This window comes from Petaurus breviceps, unplaced genomic scaffold (genome assembly GCF_028583685.1).
Source record: "Petaurus breviceps papuanus isolate PSGF00001 unplaced genomic scaffold, PetGlider_PUasm1.0 90903, whole genome shotgun sequence".
Taxonomy (NCBI): Eukaryota; Metazoa; Chordata; class Mammalia; order Diprotodontia; family Petauridae; genus Petaurus; species Petaurus breviceps.
This window is the reverse complement of record NW_027187376.1, coordinates 12442687-12465548: the sequence shown is the minus strand read 5'-3', so window position 1 is coordinate 12465548 and position 22862 is coordinate 12442687. Positions and strand designations below refer to the sequence as shown.

Below are 22862 nucleotides of genomic sequence, written 5' to 3'. Positions count from 1 at the left end.
ACTGAACTATAACAAACAATAAATATGAAGAATTCAGAGAACTGATCCAGAGTGGAGCAGATCTAGGAAAACAATCTAGACAATGACTACCACAATGTAAATGGAAAGAACAAAGAAACAGAGACTGAACACTATGTAATTATAACAGCTAACCTTGGCCCTAAATAACATATCTTTCCCTTCTTTGCAAAGGTGGGGAGTTAAGCATGTGGAATATTGCATATATATACTTGATGCATCAATTAATTTTGCTAAACCGCTTTTTTCACACTTAGAAAATTCTTTATTATAGGAGTTGGCTCGGTAGAAGGTCGAGGAGAACTACATTTGCAAGTGAAGGTGTAAAAACAAAAGTTTTAAGTTTTTAAAATGTGATGCCCAGAACTAGACATAATAGTTCAGATACGAAGTGGCCAGGGCAATATACAGTGGTACTATCACATCATTCATTCTGTACACACTTCTATTAATGTAGCCTAAGATAAGCTAGGGGTTTTGTTATGGTTTTTTGGTTGTTCTGTCACATAATTGACTCATATTGTGTTTGTGGCCTGTTATTTGTCTTCATAGACTCAGTTATTTTGACTCTAAAGTTAAACATGGAATAACCTATACCAGTGATGTCTTTCACTATCTTTTCAATCATGTCCAATTATATATTTTTCCTTTTTTTCTTATAAATTAGATAGACATTTACTAAACAACTACTGTGGGCAAGACTTTCTCTAAAGTTTAATGCCAATGCCTTATCACTGGCATGGAGGAGATCCTAAATTCTGTGGAGTGTGAGCTCTGGTGAGTGCTGCCATCCTGGAGAGGCTCTATGTATGCTTTCTAAGGAGCAGCCTTGTTAAATTCAGTAAAGCTCACTGACTGGATATTGAAACATTCCACAATGAAAAATATAAAATGGGGGTGGAGCCAAGATCATGGAGTGAAAGCAGGAACTCACCTGAACTCCTCCATAAATTCCTTCAGTAAGCTCTAAAAAGTGAATCTGAACAGATTTTAGAGTGGCAGAATCCATTGGTAGATGGAGAGCAGCAGATTTCTAGTGCAGTCATCAAAAAATATAAAATGCCTTTCAGGCTTGTGTGCCCCTATCAGGATTCACTGCTGGCACTAAAGGGGCTTTGCAGAATAATCAGATGAGCTAGTCAGTGCTAAAAGCAACAGGCCCATTTATTTGGTGGGTAAAAGGTAAGAGAAGGCCATTTGGTACAACTGGTAACTGAGAAGAGTAGGAGACAGAGACAAAAGGAAAGAGTAATAGGTTAGCCCACTGGCTCCCTTTTCCTTTTACACTGGAGTCTGAACTGTCACTTCCAGTCAGTCAATAAACATTTAATAGTGCCTGCTACATGCTAGACACTGCACTAAGTACTGGGGATACAGAGGAAGGTAAAAGATGGTCCCTATTCTCAAAGGAGCTCATAGTCTAATGGGGGCAAAAACATGCACACAACTAGGTACAAACAAGGTATATACAGGATAAATTGAAATAATTGATAGGGAAGGTGCTATATTAAGAGGGATCAGGGGGGCGGCCAGGTAGCACAGCGAGTAAGAGCACCGGCTCCAGTGTTGAGAACACCTGGAGATTGAATCCCGGGCTCAGACACTTAACACCCACCCAGAAACACCTGGCCGTGTAACCTTGAGCAAGTTACTTAACCCCAATTGCTTTAAAAAAAAAAAAAAAGAGGGATCAGGAAAGGCTTTCTGTAGAGGGTGGACTTTTAGCTGGGACCTGAAGGAAGCCAGGGAAGCCTGGAGGCAGTGATCAGAATGGATAGTATTCCATGCATAGGGGTCAGACAATCTAAATGTCCAGAATTAGAAGATAGAATACCTCATTTAAGGAAAAGCAAGGACGCCAGTGTTGCTGGATTGCAGAGTATATGGGATGGTGTAAAGGGGTGAGTGAGCATGTTATTAAGCGCTCTGAACACCAGAGGATTTTGTATTGATCTTGGAGGTCAAAGGGAGTCACTGGAGTTTATTAGGTGAGGGTAAAGGGGGTGGGTGGGTAACATGGTTAGACTTGAGCTTTAGGAAGATCATTGGAACAGATGAATGGCATATGAATAACTTTTTTTTGAAGGGCAATTGGGGTTAAGTGACTTGCCCAAGGTCATATAGCTAGTCTTTGTGTTAAGTGCCTGAGGCCAGATCCGAACCCAGGTCCTCTTGACTCTAGGGCTGGTGCTCTATTCACTCATATGAATAACTTTGAATGAATAACTTTGTAGAGAGAAATTTTGTTTGAATAATGAGATTGGAAGTCAGACTGTAGAAAGTTAAGCAGTGAGAGGAAAGTAAGTGGAGGCATCTCTTGTAAATGGCCTTTACTGTCACAAAAGGGAGCAGATATATGGGATGACAACTGGGGGGGGAGGGAGCGATAGATGGATCAAGTAAAGAATCTTAAGAATGAGGGAGATACAGGTATGTTTGTAGGCAATAGGAAAGCAGTGAACACAGGGTTTAATCAATACTTACTGATGATTTATGGATTCATTAGTGCAAGGATACTTTCTTGGGAAGTGAACAATCTGTGATTAAGTGGGCCTGGAGATATGAACTCATTTCAGGTGGTTCAGGGCTTCAGTGTCTTCTATAAAAATGAGTTCCTATCTCTAGGTTCACCTAGTCACAGAATGTTAGCACACTTGTACTATGTACCTCACAGAGTGGTACAGAAAGTGCTTCATAAACCCCAGCATTATATAAATGCCAACTTCTTTTGATTACTTTGGACAATGATGGCTTTCATCTAACTAATTCTGTTTGCTACCTGAGCCAAATTATTGCTTTGATGTCATTCTCTGTTGTTGTTGCTGTTGTTATTTTTGGAACCTGTGATTTCATTGATGTAGGGAACAGGGAGTGAGGAAAATCCCCTCTCTACCCAGGCAGCTCCACAAGCTTACAATCCTAGAGCTGCCTGCAGTGCTGAGAACTGAGGTGACTGACCCAAAGTCACTGGTATGTGTCAGTGACCAGGAGGACAGTTCTCTGCTTGCTGCATCTCAAAGGTTTGTCTTGAACTTTGTAGACTTAGTATGTCTGACTATGCTTACAGATTACATATTCTGCCAGCCCAAATTGACTTTTGGCTACTGAATATTTGACTCCCTCCTTCTGCCCCCAAATCCCTGTCACTTCAGCCAGAATCCTTAGTTTCCCAGTCCATTCAAAACATTTGTTGTATATCAATGTATTTACTCCTCACTAAAATGAATTAATTTCTTACTAGTTAAAATATTGGGCTCAAAACTTCCTATTTCAAATGCAAGATTTCTACATATTATTGATTGGTATCCCATAACAATAGCCAAGTTGTTAATGATTATGTAGCAGTCTTAATAAGGTGATTGGTAAATAACTATGGCAGTAAAATCAGTTTCTCAAGTAGAGACTTTTTCTGACTCAGCAGAAGCAAAGTGTTGAAGGTATGTTAGAAAGATTGACAGTCCTCATAATTATTCATTTTGGAATACTTAGGCAAGGGGATCACATGATGAATATGCATTTTATGAAAAAAAAATACAGACCATCAGGGAGCACAACTGTTCCAAATCCATTTCAATGCAATCACATTTTGAAGAAAATTTTAAAATAAAGGAAGCAGCATATAGGTTTGTGCCTATGTTGGACTGTCAGGCACGCTGGTAACTTTTTATCTATTATCACAGTATTTTCTGGCAAGCTGGCTGGACAAACATTGTAATTAAGGAATTACATTAATGACTATTGGTGATTCAACTGCACTTACTCTGAGTGGTGGCTAACGTAATTTGTTGTTCATTAGGCTAATGTTTTCTTGCTGTGCTTCTCTTTTGTACAGTGAACAATCTGCATGTTCTATTGCTGCCATCAAGGCAGCCCACACATTACATTTTACACTGAACAGGCCAAGCTAGAATCGGCTAAGCCCTTTCAGAAGCTTAACTGCTGGTCACCACTAAAGAGCAGTCCACCTTAGACAACGTCTCACCTGAGAGACAAACGACCCCAGTATTTTAAATGCAGACTATTGACACTGAATTTTACCAGTCAGAACTGTTATACATTGGAATGCTAAATGAGTCAATTTCACCTTGTAAAATAAGAGTATTATTAGGAAACATCAAATGAACATATCATCATAAAGCAGTGGTTTCAAATTAAAATTTAACATTTATTACTAATATGGATTAGTCAGTCCCAAACAGAAGGTTTTCCTTAGGTATCTCTTTTGGGGACAATTATGTCTTTTCCTGGAACTACACTATACTAATACAAGCAGAATATTAATATAATAGGGCAGCTAGGTGACACAGTGGATAGAATACTGGTCTTGGAGTCTGGAAGACTCATCTTCCTGAATTCAAATCTGGCCTCAGACACTTACTAGTTGTGTGACTCTAGGCAAGTCACTTAACCCCGTTTACCTCATTTTCCTCATCTGTAAAAGGAACTGGAGAAGGAAACAGCAAACTACTCCAGTATCCCTGCCAAGAAAACCCCAATTGGGGTTAGGAGGAGGCTGAGTTGACTGAAAACAATTAAACAACAAATAAACTTGAGCTGTTCAACCTTAGGGAAAGAGATCGTATACAATGTACACATATTTATATTAATCTGCAGGTCAAGGCCATTATCAGGATTTATAGCAGTTCAAGAACCTTATATTGAACCTACCTTAATGGCGTTATCATTCACAAAAGATTGGGCTATACAGAACACCATTTTTGTCATTTCTCTGATATGCAATTTTAGAAGCACCTGTTTTCTCATCATTCTGAGCCAAGCTTTCCCTTGTTTTCTTTAACCCTTAGGGTATACTACTTTTATGGTATTAGTAGTACCCTTCTCCTTATCATTCCCCTTATCTTCTGACTCCTCTGATCTAGTCACAATACAATCAACCAAAGAAGTTGCTTTGCTTCCTCTTTAAGCCATGGTATTTCTTTAGGCTTTCCACATTGCCTTTGCATCAAATTTTAACTTCTCATTCTTTTTGTTAAAGATTTTCCAGTTCTTTCTGTTCTTCCCATAACTATTTGGAAAAACTTTCAGTGTTGACTTCATTCTTATTTTGTTATGATCCCGTGTATTCTCTGTGCCAAAGAAATAGGACAACCTCTATTAACTTTATTTAACAAACCTGTCTTTCAAATGTCTTTTCCCCACATTCCTAGAGACATTTTCTTTTGGAAAGCTAGTGTTCGATTCTCAGTCCAGCCTCCAGCTACTGCCCTAATCCTGCCCGTTTTAACCCTATCTATGTCCTTCACGAGCCTCTCCTGTCAGAAATGATCTTCCCTCAGATCTTGCACAATGCTTTGTACCTCACTCATCCTCTCATCATATTCTGTTCTGCAGTAGTTACCGCATAGATACAGTTTATGTGTGTCCAAGTCACATCTTCCCTGCTACACCGTGAGCTCCACAAGGCCAGGATCCATGTCATGATGATCTTTGTGTCCCTCCCAGCACCTACCACTGGGCTAGACTTGAAGCAGGGACTTATCATATAGTCGTTGACTGAAAAGGTTGTTGAGCACCATGGGAGATAAAAAGAAAGAACAAAACAGGCTCAGCCTCAATCTTGAAAACTGCCTTTTCCTAGACTTAACTGTGCATCTTGTTGGAGTTTATCTGATCCAGACAGGGAGTCCAGGGTTGGTGCTCAATAAATCTTTACTACTAATAACAGGGCCAGGCCTGCAGTGAATAAATTGCTCCCTGCCTGGAAACTGCCCAGTCTTCTCACTTGGGAACTAAATCTTCCAGGATGCAGATCACTCTTAACGTGACCTAAATAGCTAATTTACTAAAGTGACATTTTATACTATAAATGAAGATTCAACTCAATAAACATTCATTAACTATCTACGATATGTAATTTAATAGTAAATAATAAGGGTACTCCTAAGAAGGTGAAGTAAAAGGAGAAGAATTTCTGTCAAAATGTTGGCCTTTTTGAAATCCAGCCACACCTGTAAGAAGCATGGGGAGGATCCTTGATAGAAGGGCCCAATGAGTTAACTAAAGATCCACCTACACAAGCCAGAATACATGTCTGAGAGTGGGAAGGCCTTAAAAAAACCCAACCAACCCCAACCCTAAAGATAATGGAAATCATCTGCTCTGCTGTCATTTACAAACCTATAATTTATGGGAAGCCGGGAAAGAGAAAGTCCCTAAGGAGGCATATCCAAGCACTGTGGTGAAAATTCAGCTGTGCTCAAAGATTAGACTGGAAAAGGGTGGAGGTGGGGAGGAGTCAGAAAGCCACAGTATAAATAACATGGCCCAAAGGAGTCAGTGCCAACTTTTACCCAAGTTTCCCAATGCCATTTCTGGGCCAAACAGCTTCTCTCCCTTTCTCTTGTCTTTCCCCCCCATTCTCCCAACTCTATTCCTGGATTATATTTTCCCCTTTACTTTAATTTCTCCATTCCCATCCCCCCATCCTTAAATGAAGTTTGGTGGCAAACTTCCTACAGGTTCCATAGCTGTTTGAATGCTTTCATGGAGTGATGTTCAGAAGATCTTCCTAAGGGGTTGAACTAGAGGGCATCTTAAGAAATAGATATTTAAAACAAAGTCAGAGAATGTGCTAATCAAACAATACTAGATAGTAGTAGGATTTTTCAAGTTATGGCCCAGAGAAAATGACAGTCTCTTTTTTTTTCCTGAGAGGAGAGGGCAGGGCAATTGGGGTTAAGTGACTTTCCCAAGGTCACATGGCTAGTAAGTGTTATGTGTCTGAGGCCGCATTTGAACTCAGGTCTTCCTGACGCCAGGACTGGTGCTCTGTTCACTGTGCCACCTCGCCACCCCTAAATGACAGTCTCTTAAAAGTTGAAAGTAATGATCATATAAATGATCATGAGGTACTGGTGCGCATAAGCAGGCAGCAACCCATTTGAGAAAGCCAACTGCCAAGGAAATGTCGTGTAAAGGATATCACCAGAGAAATGTATCAGTGTGGAAAACAAAAAAGATGAGCTGCACATTTGGCAAGAGGAAAGGATAACTGATAGAGAGACCATGTGCTCCAATAATATCCCTGTGATAGTAAGAGGAAGCATGGTGGGTAGACTGCCTGGAGAGGGCCTAGATCAGAGTCACACAGGAAGAGCAGGCAGGGACAGATTGTAATCTGCACCAGTAAATGTGTATATATAAACACTTGCTTTAAAAAAACGGAATGAAATGATTTGGCAATACAAAAGGCCATAATTTATGGATGTCTTATTACAAGCAGTTTTCTAAATCACATAATTAAAACTTTACATTTAATATCAAGCTACCACTTTGTCCCACTGACATCCAAAAACGTATCTTTCCCCCTAAACCCTCCCTCCCCTCTGACATTCTCTATTACTTTCAAGGGCAATGCTGTCCTTCTAGATCCTCAGGTCCTCATGCTTGACTTCACACTATCTACTACTCCTTTATATCCAATCTCTTGCCAAGGCCTGTTGATTTCACCTTTGCAGTATCTCATGCTTGAACTATTGCAATAGTTGCTAGGGGTCTGCCAGCCTCAAGTCTTTCCCTCCTCCAGTTTATCCTCTATTTAGCACCAACGTGAATTTTCTAAAGTAGAGATCAGACCATGTCATCTCTGTCCCCTTCCCCTCTACCCTTCTTCCACAAATTTCAATGGCTCCCTATTGCCTCCAGTATAAAATAATAAATGCTCTGTTTGGCATTCAAAGCCCTTCATAACTGAACCCCTCCCTACCTTTCTAGGCTTCTAACACCTTCTACCACCCCATGTACTCTTTAACACAGTAACATTGGCCTTCTTGCTGCTTCATGAACAGGACATGCCATCTCTTGACTCCAGACATTTTCTCTGGCTGTCCCCCATGTCCAGAATGCTGTCCCTCCTCATCTCCAGCTACTTCCTTACCTGGTTTCCTTTAAATCCCAATTAAAATCCCATCTTCTCCAAGAAGCCTTTCCCAACCCCTCTTAATTCTAGCACCTTCTCTCTTCTAATCATTTCCCATTTATCTTATATGAAGCTTATCTGCACACATTTGTTTGCTTATTGTCTCCCTCATTAGATTGTGAGCTACTTGGGGGAAGGTACTGTTTTTTGCCCTTTTTTTGTATCTCCAGCAGGTAAGCATAGTGCCTTGCACAAAGTAGGCACTTAATAAATGTTAACTGACCAACTGAACTAAAACTTGTCAAATGTCAAACGGAACTCATCTTCTCCCTAAAACTTGCCCTCTCCCCAATTTTGTTATTTTGGTACGTGGTGCTTGTCACCTCCGAGTCACCTCTGACTGCTTCTTCTCCTACAACCCTCAGAACCCAACTGGTAGCCGATTCTTATCAGTTCTACCTCGGCAATCTCCTTGACACCCGTCCCTTCTCCCAATTCTTGGTCAGACACTCTTCCATATTCATTTTGCTATGTTTCTTATCTTTTAGGCTGATGCCTGAGTGATCTTCATAATATACGGCTCTCCTTCAAAACTTTTGGTGGTTCCGAGGCAGGCCTGGAAGGCGCAGATGGCGGATGCAGAGGCAGGCCCACAAGGGGCCTGATCAACTCGGAGGGCAAGTCTTCCCACCAACCACAAGGGCCACTACCAGGTCTATCACCAAAAGGCTGGGACTGGAAAGAGCAAGGTAAGAACCAAATACAGGGGCCCCTGTCCAGGATAGCAAATACTCCTGGGGCTACCACTTCATAGCCCAGAAATTAAAAAAAAAAAAAAAGCCCCTATCAGGACCTCCAAAGACCAGGATGACAGAGTGAACCTCACCTGCTCCAACACCTCCCCTCCCCCCGAAAACATAATAACTATTGCCCCAGGGCAATTACCCCTCTACAGTAAAGGCCTGGGATCCCTAGAGGAAGGGTGTGGCTAGGGCCCTGCCTCAAAATAGGTAGAAAGCAGACTACAAAGAAAAAGACTCTGGAGTCCTACTATCCTCAGAGGGAGGAAACCAAACTCAGAGGGAGGAACCAAACTCAGAGGGAGACAATGTGGACTCCACACCCACAGCTGAAAACATCAACAGGGAATTGGTCCCAAGCACAGAAAGCTCTCCTAGATGAGATCAAAAGGAACTTTGAAAACCAAATGAGAGAGATAGAAGAAAAAATGAATAATTCTCTCAAAACCAAAATAGCAGAATTAGAAAAACATTATAATGAAGAAAATATCTCTCTAAAAAAGAAAAGTGTATGATATGGAAAAGGAGCTCCAAAAATTAACCAAGGAAGATGATTTGCTAAAAACTAGAATCAACCAAATTGAAACAAATAACTCTATGAGGAACCAAGAATTAGTCAAACAAAACAACAAGAATGAAAAATTAGAAAAAGAGGTAAAATACCTCAAAGAAAAAATAACTGACCTGGAAAACAGAACCAGGAGACACAATCTGAGAATCATAGGCCTACCAGAAAATCATGATGAAAAAATGAGCCTGGACAACATTCTCCAAGAGCTCCTTAACGAAAACTGCCCTGAGATACTAGAACCTGAGGGTAAAATAGAAATTGAGAGAATCTACTGGATACCTGATGAAAGAGATCCCAAACTGAAAAGTCCTCAAAATGTTGTAGCCAAACTCCAGAACTACCAGATAAAAGAGAAAATACTTCAAGCGGCCAGAAAGAAACAATTCAAATATCGAGAGTCCACAGTGAAAATCGCACAGGATTTGGCAGCCTCTACACTGAAAGATGGGAGGCAGTGGAATACAATTTTCCAGAAGGCAAAAGAGCTTGGGTTACAACCAAGGATCACATACCCAGCAAGACTGAGAATATTCTTCCATGCAAAGAGATGGTCATTCAACAATATTACAGAGTTCCAGACCTTCCTGATAAAAAAAGCCAGAACTCAATGGAAAATTCAACCTCCAATTACGACATGCAACAGTGACGTAGAAAGGTAAACAAGGAAAACACACAAACACTCTACTATTTGATAAGAGCAAACTGGTTATAGACAAGTAGAAGGTTTGAGTATAAAATACACAAAATGACGATTAAAAAAAATCTTATTAAGGGCTACAAAGAGACTGCAATGGAAGAAAGGGAATGAATGAAGTGGAAAAGGGTAAATTATGCCACACACATAGCAGAGGAAAAGAAGGGATGGAGGTGGGAATCATATGAGCTTTTCGCTCATTGGTTCTGGTGCAAGGAGGGAATAACAACCAGTTAAGCATAGGACTCCATGGAGAAGAAACGCAAAAAGTATCATTTTAGAGGGAAAGAGGGGAGGGAGAGGAGCTTCACATGAGATTTGTTCCTGTCACACTTGGTGCGAAGAAGAAATAACATACTTCATTAAGTATAAAAATATCCTACAGGCAGTAAGAGGGGGAAAGGGCTCCTAAAAGTGAGGGGTGGTTAGTAGGGAGGGAAGAAGTAAGGGGAAACGGGAAGAAAAGGGAGGGGGGCTGATAAGGGAATATTGAGGGAGGCGGTGGTCAAAAGGAAAACTATTAAGGGAGGGAAACAAGAAGGGGGGGAAAATATGAACATTAACAGGGGCGGGAATAGGAAAGAAACAGATAACAATCATAACTGTAAATGTGAATGGAATGAACTCTCCCATAAAATGGAGACAGATAGCAGAATGGATTAGAAATCATAATCCTACAATATGCTGTTTACAAGAAACACATCTGAAACAGAGGGATACACACAGGGTAAAGGTAAAAGGCTGGAGTAAAATATATCATGCCTCAGCTAAAGTAAAAAAAGCAGGGGTAGCAAATCTTATCTCAGATAAAGCAAAAGCAAAAATTGTCCTAATTAAAAGAGATAGGGAAGGAAACTATATCCTGTTAAAAGGCACCATCAAGAATGAAGCAATATCATTACTTAACATATATGCACCAAGTAGTATAGCATCCAAATTCTTAGAGGAGAAGGTAAAGGAATTAGAGGAAGAAATAGATAGCAAAACTATATTAGTAGGTGACCTTAATCTCCCCCTTTCTGAACTTGATAAATCTAACCCCAAAATAAACAAGAAAGAAGTTAAGGAAGTGAACAGGATTTTAGAGAGGACAGGTATGATAGATCTCTGGGGAAAACTGAATGGGGATAAAAAGGAATATACTTTCTTCTCAGCAGTTCATGGCACATACTCAAAAACTGACCACGTCCTAGGGCATAAAAACCTCACAATTCTATGCAGTAAGGCAGAAATATTAAATGCATCCTTTTCAGATCATGATGCAATAAAAATTATATGCAATAAAGGGCCATGGAAAGACAGACTAAAAACTAATTGGAAATTAAACAATTTGATCCTAAAGAATGAGTGGGTCAAACAAGAAATTATAGAAACAATCAGTAATTTCATTCAAGAGAATGATAATAATGAGACAACATACCAAAATTTGTGGGATGCATTAAAAGCAATTCTATGGGGAAGTTTGATATCTCTGAGTGCATACATGATTAAATTAGAGAAAAGGGAGGTCAACGAATTGGGCATGCAATTGAAAAACCTAGAAAAAAAAAACAAATTCAAAATCCCCAATTAAAAACTAAATCAGAAATATTGAAAACCAAAGGAGAGATTAATAAAATTGAAATGAAGAAAACTATTGAATTAATAAATAAAACTAAGAGCTGGTCTTATGAAAAAACCAACAAAACTGATAGACCCTTAGTCAATATGTCAAAATAAAAAAAAAAGAAAGAAGAAAAACAAATTATGAGTATCAAAAATAAAAAGGGTGAATCTACCTCCATTGAAGAGGAAATCATTATTTTTCCCAATTGTATGCACATAAATTTGACAATCTTAGGGAAATGGATGAATATTTACAGAAACACAAGTTGCCCAGATTAACTGAAGAGGAAGTAAATTACTTAAGTAACCCCATCTCAGAAAAAGAAATTGAACAAGCCATCAGTCATCTCCCTAGGAAAAAATCTCTAGGGCCAGATGGATTCACGAGTGAATTCTATCAAACATTTAAAGAACAACTGATTCCAATACTCTACAAACTATTTGGGAAAATTAGTGAAGGAGGAGTCCTACCAAATTCTTTTTATGACACAAATATGGTACTGATACCTAAATCAGGAAGAGATAAAACAGAGAAAGAAAATTATAGACCAATCTCCCTCATGAATATAGATGCAAAAATTCTAAATAAAATACTAGCAAAAAGACTACAGCAACTTATCTCAAGAATAATACACTTTGATCAGGTAGAATTTATTCCAGGAATGCAAGGATGGTTTAATATTAGGAAAACCATCAGTGTAAGTGATCATATCAACAATAAAACTAGCAGAAACCACATGATCATCTCAGTAGATGCAGAAAAGGCTTTTGACAAAATACAACATCCATTCCTATTAAAAACATTAGAAAGTATAGGAATAAATGAAGCCTTCCTTAAAATAATAGGTAGCATCTATTTAAAGCCGTCAGCAAGTATTATATGTAATGGGGAGAAGCTAGAAGCATTTCCCATAAGATCAGGGGTGAAACAAGGGTGTCCACTATCACCCCTCTTATTCAATCTGGTACTAGAAATGTTAGCAGTAGCAATTAGAGAAGAAAAAGAAATCAAAGGAATCAAATTAGACAAAGATGAGACCAAGCTATCACTCTTTGCAGATGATATGATGATATACTTAGAGAATCCTAGAGAATCAAGTAAAAAACTACTTGAGACAATAAATTTGGCAAAGTTGCAGGATAGAAAATAAACCCACATAAATCCTCAGCATTCTTATATATTTCCAATGAAATTCAACAACAAGAGATAGAAAGAGAAATCCCATTTAAAGTTACTGTAGATATTATAAAATATTTGGGAATCTACCTGCCAAAACAAACCCAGGACCTATATGACCACAACTACAAAACACTTTTCACACAAATGTAGTCAGATCTAACTAAGTGATCATTTGCTTGTGGCTGGGTCAAGCCAATATAATAAAAATGATGATTTTACCTAAATTAAATTATATATTTAGTGCCATAGCAATTAATTTACCAAAAAAACTACTTTATAGAGCTAGAAAAAATAGTAACAAAATTCATTTGGAAGAATAAACGGTCCAGAATATCAAGGGAATTAATGAAAAGAAATGCTAGGGAAGGTGGACTAGCTATACCAGATTTCAATCTGTATTATAAAGCAGCAGTCATCAAAACTACTTGGTACTGGCTAAGGAATAGAGAAGTGGATCAATGGAAGAGATTAGGCACACGAGATTCAGAAGTCAACAACTATAGTAATCTACTGTTTGATAAACCCCAAGACCCTAGTTTTTGGGATAAGAACTCACTATTTGACAAAAATTGGAATACAGTATGGCAGAAACTGTGCATAGACCATTATCTAACACCATAAACCAAAATCAAGTCTAAATGGGTGCATGATCTAGGTATAAAGGTTGATACTGTAAGCAGTCTCAGAAAACAAGGGATAGTTTACCTCTCAGATTTTTGGAGAGGGAAAGGCTTTATGATTAAACAAGAATTAGAGAACATTATAAAATGTAAAATGGATAATTTTGACTACGTGAAATTGAAAAGCTTCTGTACAAACAAAGCCAATGTAACCAAGATTAAGTGGGAGATGGGAAATTGGGAAAGAATCTTTACAACCTATGTCTCTGACAAAGGACTAATTTTTAAAATATAGAGAATTGAGTCAAATTTATAAGAATACAAGTCATTCCCCAACTGATAAATGGTCAAAGGATATGAACAGGCAATTTTCAGAGAAAGAAATTAAAGATATCTATAAGCACATGAAGGAATGTTCTAAATCACTACTGATTAGAGAAATGCAAATTAAAACAACTCTGAGGTACCACATCTCACCAGTCAGATTGGCTAAGATGACAAAACAGGAAAATGACAAATGCTGGAGAGGATGTGGGCAAATTGGAACACTAATGCATTGCTGGTGGAGTTGTGAACTGATCCAGCCTTTCTGGAGAGCAATCTGGAATTATGCCCAAAGGGCTATAAATACTTTCATATCCTTTGACCCAGCAATACCACTCCTAGGGTTATATCCCAAAGAGATCATAGAAGTGGGAGGAAGACCCATATGTACAAAAATGCTTATAGCAGCTCTTTTTGTGGTGGCAAAGAATTGGAAATCAAGGGGGTGCCCATCAATTGGGGAATGGCTGAACAAGTTGTGGTATATGCATGTTATGGAATACTATTGTGCTATAAGAAACGAGGAGCAGGTGGACTTCATATTTACCTGGAGAGGCTTATATGAACTAATGCTGAGTGAGAAGAGTGAACCAGGAGAAATTTGTACACAATTACAGACACAATGTATGTGTGATGACCACCTTTGATGGACTGGACTCTTCTCAGGAATGCAGTGATATAAGTCAATCCCAAAAGACTCATGATGGAGAGAAATGTGTGCATCCAGAGAAAGAACTAGAAAGAACTGAGTTTATATCCAGATGGAAGCAAAATACCTGATCTTTTTCCTTCTCTTGTTTGGTTTTATGTCCTCTTTACCATTTTTCATTCCAGCTGATACAATCTGTCTTTATAACCTGACTAATGTATAATGTGAAAGTATTTACAGATCCTATACTTGACTATATGCCGCCGTGGTGGGGAGGGGAGGGAGGGGGACAAAATGTGAAACTCAAGGAATTGTGGAATTGAATCCTGTAAACTAAAAGGAAACAAACAAATTAATTAAAAAAAATAAAATTTAAAAAATAAAAATAAAACTATTGATGGTTCTATTGTCTAAGTGTACATTCCTAATCCTGTAATTTGAGGTTTTCTATAATCTAGCTCCAAGTTCCAGATCTCCAAGATTTTAGATTTCAAAGGATCCAGAGAAAGAGCAGGTAGATTCCCAAGACCTAAGTTCATCATGAAAAACCAGTTCAGGATTCTGAAAACACAAGACACTAATAATTCTAATGAAGAAAAAGAGGCCAATGTGGATGTACAGAGAACTCATTTGTTAAATCAGAATTTACAAATACACACTGGAAATGTAAACAAGGGCTGGTAGTATAGAATAAATTAAAAAAAGGTGGTACAGTCCTGTAAGAAGAGATCCAGGAGTGAAAGATCTTAGAGGTCAGGCTAGAATGGAATGCTATGGCAACAAAAAGAACTTTTAAAACAAGCTATATTTGGGGACAGCCTGTAATTCTAGAATCTTTGAATTGGAAAAAAGATTTTACAGTTTGTCATCATCTAACAAGTAACAGAAAAGGATTAAAGAGAGAATGTTTAGGATGGTAACAGAGAAGATGAGCAAAGCAAGTATTCAGGTTTAATTCAGCATGTGAGTTCTTTGCAAAGGACTGCAAGGCTCCAACAAGAATGGAAGCTGAAAATCAAGATAGGTAAGGAATTAAGATGGCACCTAGTTGGCTTTGACGAGATCAAGTCACCAGATCCAGACACACAGAACCAGTAGCTGTGACCCTGAGCCTCTCTCAGTGATCTCTCAAAGGTTCAGGCTCCCTTTCTTTAAGGGGCTGCCTCATCTTTGGAGTCATTTCTGATTCCAAATTTCTCATAGGACCATGCCTGCACCTTTCCTTGTTCTCAGATATTTGTACATATCTTTCCCAGTATTAAACTACAATTTTTTTTCTTTTTTCAAAAAATTTTTGTCTTTATTAATTTGTTTGTTTACTTTTAGTTTACAAGATTCAGTTCCACAATTTTCAAATTTTCTCTCCCTCCCTCTCCTCCCCCCCATGACAGCATACAATCAAGTATAGGATCTGCAAATACTTTCACATTAGACATTAATCAGGTTATAAAGAAGAACTGTATCAGATGGAATGAACAATGTGAAAGAGGAAACAAAACCAAACAAGAAAAAGAAAAAGATCAGGTAGTTTGCTTCAATCTGGATTCAAACTCAGTTCTTTCTATTTCTTTCTCTGGATGTAGACATCACTCTCCATCATGAGTCTTTTGGGGTTGACTTATAACCCTGCATTGCTAAACTACAAATTCTTTCCAAGAAGGATCTATCTTATGGCTACTTTTGTATTCTGATTGGCTTATACTTGGTTCCTGCTTAATAAGTGCATGCTGAATTAAAAGATTCCTGCAGATTTGCTTTTTATTCCTCCTAAAAGGTGATAATAATTCTGCTCCAAAGCAATTCTCTTGAAATAATACTGTAAACAATTTGCTTACTAGAGCCTACAGTCCTAGAATCTTGGAATTGGAAAGGACCTTACAGTTCACTGTCATTAACAAGTAGAAAACTATTTTCCAACATAGTAAGAATACCAAAACACTGCTCATTTCAAGTGTCCCTGAAATAATATATTTATAATAGTTCTATTTATTTACTTAGGTCAGTGTGACTTAAAAATATTATCTTATTGTCAGAAGTGATAGGCTGAAGTTTGAAACATCAAACCTATTTTCAGAAAATGGTGTCATTTGTAGAGTGACAATGTACAAGAAGATAAATACATTTAATCAGCTGGTCTAGGTACAAAGAGAAAAAAGAATCAACTTTTAAGAATAAAGTAAAGATTAAGAAAGGAAAACTACTGAGAGTGGATTAGAGCTTAATAACCATGAAGTTCATTTAATAATGTTAATATTTTGTTTGGGAGTTTCTAGAGGGTAGAAAAGTTTCCTACTTACTAAAGAGCTACATTTCTAAAGTGATAGTAAGTCAGTTGTTTGGAACTTGGAATTCATTTCCCCCCAGAAACTAGCTTCCCAGACTAGCCCATATAAGACAAGTTGACTCACAATGTAGATGGTTAATTTATATCTTTCATTTGAGCGGACCTATTTATGACATTGTCTTGTAGTCTCATCCTTCTGTTTCTATACTGTTTTGGCTACATTAAGGTGACAGAAGGTGCTGAGCAAGAAGGAAACATTTTTCCCTTTCTAGGCGTTTTTGAGCAGTGTCCATGTATACCATCCACTTTTATATAAAGTAGGGGTTCTTAACTTTTTAGGGAACCACGGGTCTCTTTGTCAGTCTGGTAAAAACAATGGATTCCTTCTCAGAATAATGTTTTTAAATACATAAGATAAAACACATAGCGTTACAAAGAAAACTAGTTATACTGAAATAATTATTAAAACTATTTTTTAAAAAGTTCACAGATACCAGCTTACGAACCCCTGATCTAAACGATGTTTGCTGGCTGTGCAAAAGTCAAGAAGTATTTCTATTTCATAACTATATTTTTATGACTCTTTTTAATTGGTTACTGCAAAGATTATTTCAGTACTAGGCTTTTCTCAAAAGGCTTCTTCTCTTGACCAGACAGAGCAAGCCTTCTGCTTCCTCTCCCTTTTTAATCTTTGTGCCTCTTTTCACCTTCTCGAAGAAGAGTTAGAACCTAAATTTCTGTATTATAAGGGTCTTAATGTTTACCTACCACCTAGGTAGCTGAAACAATGTCTCTGTCTCATTTTCTTCATTATCCTGTATTCTCATTTCATGTGTGCTTACTGAAAGGCCCAACCTTCTCCCCTCTTCCACTAATTCCCTCCCTGCTGAAATTTTAGCTGGTGGTCTGGGAAACATCCTACTTATAAGTATGCTGAAGAATGAACCAGGAGCACATAACTGGAGTGACTTATCCCTGATTAAAATAAGAACAATGGTATTTTAATCAAGGGGCAGGAACTGAGTGAGACCTCATAACCCCTGAATTCCAAATTCTTTTCTTAGTCCAAAGCAGACATAGTGCTTCTCTATTCGAAGCGTGGGCACATCATAAGCAGATATACCTTCAGCAAAACCCAGAAAGAATTCATGTCTCTAGTTCCACTTTCAGTTTACTCAGGAGAGGCATCCTCCTTTGCTCTTATCTCCTCCTCCCCCTGCCAATCCAACAGCCTGGGTTAAATGTATAACTCTAAAAAAGTTTGCATGCCTTTATGATCTAACTCATGGCTACAGTTTCTGGACATGGAGAAAGAAAAAACAGCAGTCAACTGGAAAACAAACAAACAAAAAGTTTTGTTATCTCAATGCTAAATTAAACTCAGATCTATTCGATTTCCTAGCCACAACTAATGCCACAAATATTTTGGCCCTGAAGTCTTTTGAGGCCAAAGTATAACATTGTGCTGCTGTTTGACCATGTATGCCAGGACTAGCTTCTAAGCCAAAGCCAAGGAACACCCTTCCTTCTCTGGGTTTTGGTGGAAAATGGGAGGGCTGCTAATTCCTTTTGTGACCACTGAGAATTGAATGGTCAACAATTTGGGAAATTATAGACACATCTAAAATGTCAGCTCCTCTGGAGAGTTTTTCCTCTGTGCTTCCCAATGACTGAAAGAAGCCTTTGTGCTTTTGTCAATCTCAGAAGAGTAAGTTTTCTAACGGTACCCTATGGGAAGAGGACACAAAGCAGGGACGGCCCTAAGCAAAACAATTATCTTGGCTAAGTGTTATTTCTAATGACTGCTTAGTCATAGAAATGGTGAGAAGGGTGATCAGTAGCATTTACCTGAATATACATGAACAGCATCCATGCTTATAAATATAAGGTTCAGTTTTCATAACTCAAAAGTGAATTTTGCTGAGTGCTTTATAATTCAAAGTGCTCTTTTCACAACGATCCTGCTAGGACCACCAAATTCCTCATATCCTTCCTGTTCTGAGTGAAGATCCTGGCACCCTCATTGTATAGAGGAAGGTAGTGAAGCTTCAAGAAATCAATGACTTGCCTAGTCACATAGCCAGTCACATAACCATGGTCTGAGCCAGGGACAAAGGTCAACAGACTTTAAGACCACTATAGCAGCTATTCTAAACTTCTGATAATTATAAATGTGCATAAAAACAAACTCAAAAACATAACCCAATTCCAGTGTCTTATTAGAATACTGCAGATTTGAATATTGTTTGTTCAGAAAAACCAACACTTTTGTGATTGTCAGAATACTAAGCAACTAGTGATCTTGTGGCTATCAAGCAAGCATAATAAGGGTAGGAATGTAAGAAAAAAAAGTAAGGCTTTACTTAACTCTTTTGTTTTTGACCTAAGTTTAAATTTACATACCAGTATTACTGGAGCTGAAGGGAGGCTTATTCTTTCAGTGCTCACAAAGTTCCAGGGAGGTTAACTTCCTCAAAATGGGTTTTTGGGATACAGAAGAAAAATCAGGCATTTAATATGAGTTAAAAGTAATTTTCTAATCCTAAGTCAGATAGCTGGCTAAGGCTAAGGACCTAGATTTAGCACTACAATAAAGAAAGTCTAATTAATAGATTCAATCTTAGCTTGGCGGCTTCTGCCAGCTTTTTCTGATTGCCTAAGTATGGTGGCTCATATTCATCTATACATGTAGACTCGTAGTTATTCTATGCTACAGAGAAGCTTAGCAGATGCTACACCCCATCCAGTCATAGCAAAGAGTAGCAGATAGCCTTGAAAAGGCTGAAAAACAATAGAGAGTAGCAAAGAGCAGATCAGTGATCATGAGATCAGCAGAAGAACAATGAAGAGCAGACATGCCATGCTTAACAGAGACAATGTAATACCAAGGAAAAACAGTGCAGTAGGATGATGTCACAACCTGGGCACACACATGGCTTTGTAACACAAGAGAAATAATTAAAAGAAATAGGAATACCAGATCTCAAACTATACCACTCTAGAGATATAAACTATCCCAGAAATGCTAAGTTCTTTCCATGTTTGCATCTGTGCCTTCCGCTGGTGGCATGGTAATCTATAAGATCATATCCCCCATATACTATATAATGGGGGATATGTTTCTTGTCACTTATACTATCTGATAAATCTTTTGCTCTGGCCTAATGTATTCTCTGAGTGAGTGGTAAAAACAAATTTTTAAAAATCAGGGTTCTTGGACTATGGTTTCCAGTGGATGCCTGCCTATATGCACAATCCTGGGGTAGCAAATAACATGGGGGTGATATGTGTGTGTGAAGAAGGTATGGTAGATGAGGTGCTATTCTAGAAATATAGGAACCATCAATTGCAACTTGCAAATCTTTTGGTATATCAGTCAATAAATTAATTAATGAGCATTTATTAAGTATTTACTATGTGCCAGGCACATGATATGATTTTGGGATTTGTTTGAATAGGATATGACCTTTGTGTAACTCTAGGAGGCATGTAATATTTTAAAGAATTTGGTGAATTGCGGAGCAACCTTTAGTAAAAAAGAATGAAGTCTTATTCAGAAGAAAACAGAATACATAAAATATCTGCAAGTCACTCTATCAAGGCACATTCAAGACCTATAAGTACAATGAAAAAATACCCTTTAATGGAACAATGATTTAAAGAACTGGAAAGATATTCACTGACCATCACTGATCCATGCCAACCTAGTAAAATGATGATACTAACTAAATTTATATATATATAATATAAACTATCTATACGATACTTAATAAATCTAGATAAGATAATAACAAAACTTATTTGGAGGAACAGAAAGACTAGAGTCTAAAGGACTCAGGTCTCATGCTCTATACACTGTACTACATAATTCTTCAGTTCAATCTGCTCATTTTAATGATAATAATAATAGGTAGCATTTATATAGCACTTTAAAGTTTGCAAAGCATTTTACAAATATTACTTCATTTGATCTTCATAATAACTCTTGGAAACAGGTGTTATTATTATCCCTATTTTATAGATGAGAAAACTGAGGAAGACAGATTAAGTGGCTTTCCTAGAATCACAAAGCTAGTAAGAGTCTGAGGCTGCATCTGAACTCAGGATTTCTTGACTCCAAGTCTAATGCTCTCCAGCCTCTGGGCCTAGGGATGTTAGCCAACCATTAGTTAGTAGCAGGATGGAACCTATAATCCATGTTTTCTAATTTCCAATCTAGTGTTCTCTGACTTTGGGAGGCTAGATACTATAAAAAATGGGCTAAAATGATGTAGTGCTTTGCTTTTTATTAGTCTTTTTTTCATAAAGTCAACTATCTATTACTCGGTGATGAATTAACCAGCTATCAGGAGAAGCAGTGCAGTATAATGTCTGGAAAGCCAATCCTGGGTATAAGAGTTAGCTCAATTCTCATTATTTGTCAATATCCTTGCTGTGAGACCCTAGACAAGTGCTTTAATTTTTCAGGCCCCCCAAGCAACTTTCTTAAGGTTATAAGCTGCAGAACATTTGCAGATCTGCTTTGGCAAAGGAAGTTTTCTTACAAGTAATTATCTACTCTAATTAAATCAATAGGTTTGGACCAAAAAGGAAAATGGATCAAAGTGCAGATTTCAGCTGCTTATCTCTTAGGCATTTAGCAGCTCTGTTGTACCTTTCCAAACCATGGAATGAAGGGGAGATTGGCCTCACTAGCTTTTATTACTCATTGGTTTTATTTCCACTCTCCCTAGGCCCTATTTCCTTGACCTCTTGTGTTGCCAAGAACACCTTTCACAATACCTTTCAACAGATTTTCCTATGTACAACTCAAAGTTTCCTTTGATGTAACACTCTACGTCTTGTACACAAACTTTCCTTCCTTTACTTTTCTCCTCTGTTCACATCTTTATATCATTCTTCCTTTTTTCAAAATCTCTTCTAATTGCAAATGAAATTGGGATCCTTACTGTCCCCATGTATTTTGGCAAGCAGCTCATACCATCCCCTCACATGTGCTTATTCTGACTGCTTTGTCCATTTTAAGGTGGAAAGGAGTCAGGGTCACCATCCGAAAGACCACCTAACTGTATCCCCATAGCATTGCTATGAATGCTCATGGGTTAAAAAGTAAAGAGAGGACACAGTCCCTCCCTTTAAGGAGTTCACAATATGAGACTGTTTAAATTACCCAGAGCAACATAATTATATGAATACTTAGAAGAAATGAAGGAAAAAAAAAACCTGGGAATTTTAGCCAGGTTAAAGAAAAATGAAGCAGGGCCGGGCAGTCACAGTGAGCATAGCTCTGAAGACAGAAAGCTGGTTGCTTTATGCATATGAGCTGAGATGACCAGGCCTCAGCAATTTGAGCAAATGATCAGGAAGCATCTGCCTGTCTGGATCCACCTGGGGTTCAACTTCTTAGCAATAATAAGAGCACAGAGCTGAAGCAGAAGGGGATAAAGTGCCCAGTGTTGTTTACATTATCTATAACTGTTATGGAAGTCTTCCCCTAAATCCCCCCTCCAAAAAAGTCCCTCTAAAACTGGGACTTGTTTCAGGGTTGGAAATAATCCTTACTAGGGTCAAGTTAAGAACCCACTTAAAAACCCAACATTCTGCTTTTATGAAAAGAGATGAGCAAGTAATAGAGAAATTTTCAGACATAAGCTGTGTTTCCACCAGAACTTAATGGAACACATGAATTCAGCGAGAGGTCCAGAATTTAGACAAGATTCAACATCAGCTAATTCAAAAGAGTAAAGGCTCTTTAGTCCACTTCCCTTCCACCTCAATGTTAAAGGAAGCAAGAAAGCCAATTACACTAACAGCAGGGATTCTCTTGGGCTGGAAGGGAGAAGGTATTGCAAATCTTCCATGTGCTTTATGAGTTAGGAGAATATAATTGCAGGTAGAAGAAGAAATGGTTTCTCTTTGTTTCTGCCAACGTTTAATTCCTGGGTAAGCTTTTCCCCTTCATTTTGAAGATCTGTACCAAGTTACAATGACTGGAAAATGTCCTGAATCCAAACTAGATTGTTGTATGTGCATATTAAATGCGGTGAATACTACAATTCTGTAAAATTCATAACACAGAACCCTGCGTATGTCAGATTTAGAAAGGTATTTGTGCAAAATGTCGCGCGAGAGAGAGAGACAGAGAGAGAGAGAGACACAGAGAGAGAGACACACAGAGAGAGAGAGAGACAGAGAGAGAGAGAGAGAGAGACAGAGAGAGGGAGGGAGGGAGGGAGAG

The 22862-nt window shown here is 38.2% G+C and overlaps 1 protein-coding gene across 1 annotated transcript in view; it reads right to left on the bottom strand.

Moving 5' to 3' along the window:
• Positions 1-22862, bottom strand: part of PLEKHM3 (pleckstrin homology domain containing M3) — a 235730-nt gene that overhangs the window by 66700 nt on the left and 146168 nt on the right. The window lies entirely within an intron of this gene.